This window comes from Bidens hawaiensis, unplaced genomic scaffold (genome assembly GCF_021521415.1).
Source record: "Bidens hawaiensis isolate Kalapana, Puna unplaced genomic scaffold, B.hawaiensis_p1.1 tig00060980_1, whole genome shotgun sequence".
NCBI classification, from domain to species: Eukaryota; Viridiplantae; Streptophyta; class Magnoliopsida; order Asterales; family Asteraceae; genus Bidens; species Bidens hawaiensis.
Genome location: NW_027500977.1, coordinates 4,555 through 7,551, shown reverse-complemented (window position 1 = coordinate 7,551; position 2,997 = coordinate 4,555). Strand labels below are relative to the sequence as shown.

General features: G+C 33.5%; 2 non-coding genes across 2 annotated transcripts; both read right to left on the bottom strand.

The window, feature by feature from the left end:
- Positions 1-2,386: 2,386 nt before the first annotated feature.
- Positions 2,387-2,474, bottom strand: LOC143603198 (small nucleolar RNA snoR8a). The gene has a single exon (XR_013148002.1). It is a non-coding gene; the product is annotated as a small nucleolar RNA snoR8a (small nucleolar RNA).
- An 81-nt stretch (positions 2,475-2,555) lies between these two features.
- On the bottom strand, positions 2,556-2,636 carry LOC143603199 (small nucleolar RNA snoR8a). The gene has a single exon (XR_013148003.1). It is a non-coding gene; the product is annotated as a small nucleolar RNA snoR8a (small nucleolar RNA).
- Positions 2,637-2,997: the final 361 nt, after the last annotated feature.

The following is a 2,997-nucleotide window of genomic DNA, read 5'->3' as shown; positions in this document are numbered from 1 at the left end:
AGACAACAAAGCTTCAAAAAGAAGTTAACTTCCCCTATATATACTCATCGCAATTAATGCGATGGAATATGAACAGTGGAGAGAGAAAAATTCGACCAACAGATACTCGCCACGTCACGTGAGAAAATTCGAAAAAGTGAAAAAGTTGCAGTCGAGTACAGTTGCAGCCGTCACAGACGTCTTATCACCTGCACACGTGTCTGCAAGCTGTCAACTTGTCCCTTTTTCATAGTTATCCACAACAAACAGAAGATATTTTCTACCAACTTATAAAGAATAAAACCCCCCAATTACACATTAAATCCAAAATTTCACCCGCATAAAGTACTTCACGCGAAAGAAACACTGGACTGGGGGGACTTATAGAGGTAGGGTACTAAAAAGTCCCAAATACCCTTAAGTAATACATGACCTCTTAACCAATCAATAAAGGACACCTGACACCGTTATAACCGTGCACATGGCCAGTGTTGCCCATCAACCTATATCAAAAGGACGCGTGTCCAGGTCGTTTTGGCTCAAAACCCAATCCCAAACTCATTTTATCTAACTTATTTCTCATCCCATTCCTCATCTCATTCTTTATAATTATATGTGGGAAGTTTGCAAATTATAGGGTGAGATGTGAGTAATCATGAGTGTAAATTATAGGGTTGAAAGAAAAATATAGTTATTTTTTATAAATTTGAGGAAACATTTGGAGAATATTGTTTGCCCCAATTTGTTTGTTAATATTTGTTGGATTGATTCATTGATTGTAAGTAGAGGAAAGAGAAAACTGTAATGTAAAAGATACAAAAAAATATTAATTAATTGAACATGAGAGAGAAATATAATGTTTTTTAATGTAATTATAGAAATATGAATGAGGAATGTGATGAGAATGCTCTGAAAATACCAAATTTTTCAGTTTTGAGTTTTTTTCTGGATATTTTTTAAATATAGATTAGAATTTAAAAAGATTGCACTTTTAGAGGTATTTTCAAGCAATCTTATAATATTAATCAAGTATTTAAAATATCCGGTTACGATTCATGTTTTGGAGTATTACAGAATACAAACCAGGTCTAGTTCGGATTCAAGTTTCAGAACCAAATACATTCTCTATCTCTACCATACAGGTAGAGTCACGTACAGGTACAAATATCAAAACAGCAGATAAAATCCGAACCAAACATAAAAAAACCTGTAACCAGTTTTTTACCCACATTTTTAAAATTCGAACTTGTGGCTCACACTATGTGTATTGTATTGAAAGAAAGTGAAACTCGGTATCAAAACCAATACCCAAACATTATCCAATTTGAACGCTAATACTCTGAACTGAAACTGATTCCATAAGTTTTTCCAATACTCAAAACCAAGTGTTTCAAATACCCAATCAATACTCAAAATTAACCGAAAAATACCTCTAAAAGTGCTACACTTTAAATAATCATTCCAAACCGAAAAAATACATACAAAATACATAAAAAACCTAAATAAAGGGTTTGTTCAATACTCAGAGATAGAGATGAGCAAAATCAGTACAGGTACCGATTGGTACCAGTACCAGTTCCAAAGCTTTAAGTTTCATGATAGGTATGGTACCAATACTAGTACGCAACATGTATTTCCCAATTTTTTACCTTCGGTACCGGTATAATTACGGTACCGAAACAAATATTTCAGTACCAGTACCAAGAATTAGCGAATTTCATGATCAGGATTTTCAATACCAATACCTGTCAATACACGTACTGTACCGTGCTCAACCCTCCCAGACACAGACCAGGTATTTCTAATACCCGATCATACCCAAACCCAATCCAATAACCAAAACCAGGTATTTAAAAACCAAATTTGCGCACCTCTACATAGGTGAAGAACCTTATGTATTCACTCACTTAATCTAATAGTCTATTATCCCAGTAAACTTTAAACCTCAACAATCTATTAGCCCAGCAAACAATTGGCATACCAAAACAACGAAACCTAAACGGTAGTCCACAGTTTCTGCTTGACCACATCGCCGTCACTATGAATCGTCATTACATATTTTGCTATGATGTATTCTCAGTTACTAGTTTAGTTGAACATGTTATACATCGCTAGAATAATAATATATTAGGTCACACCATTAAAAAAGCCTATGGGGAAAAATACATGCCAGATAAAAACCATACTTCTACAGACTAGAAAAAATCAAATATGGAGGCGTGCGTAACCCTAATCTATAATCAAATTAGGGCTTTAAACACCACCAATTAAATATAAATTTTAGGAGAGGCGATTTATACAGCGATACAAATCACTGCGTATTAATATGGGGCCAAACTCCTTTTTTACAAAATAACCATCAATATTAATAAAATAAAATAAAATAAAATCAATTAACATATAAAGAAGTTGCTCATATTCTATGGGTGAAAATGTCTATCATGCCATTGCTATGTTAGTCAGAACGAGGAATTTTTTATAATCATTGCAACCAGCAATAAAACATTAAAAACTGAATCCATTTTTGTATAAAAATAGAAAAATAAAAGAATAAAATTGGGGGTTTTTGATGGGCGGATGCTCATATTCTATGGGTGTAAAAGAGTCGATCATGCAATTCTGATACAAATCTTTCATTTTATAATCACTGCAAACCGCTATCAAAATTGATAATAAAAAAAACTGTAAAAACGAATCGAAATTGAAGTGAACTTAACAGAAATTGTAGGTAAAGAGATGACTAGTAGTGGATTTGAAGAAAGGCGGCTGATTGGTGTGTTTGGTGGTGATGAATGAGTGACGAGATGAGTATGTATATATATAAGGCGGATGATAAGAGGCGCCGTTCCGAAACCCTAATTTCATACGATATGATGAACAAGTATATTTGGGGGTATAAATAAATAATGGTTTTTCTAGTGGGGCTTTATTGTAAAGTTTAATTGTTAAGGGTTGATTTTCAGCTTCCATTGTTCATGTTATTTCTTCGTTAGGTACCAATGAGTTTTAACTTTTAAG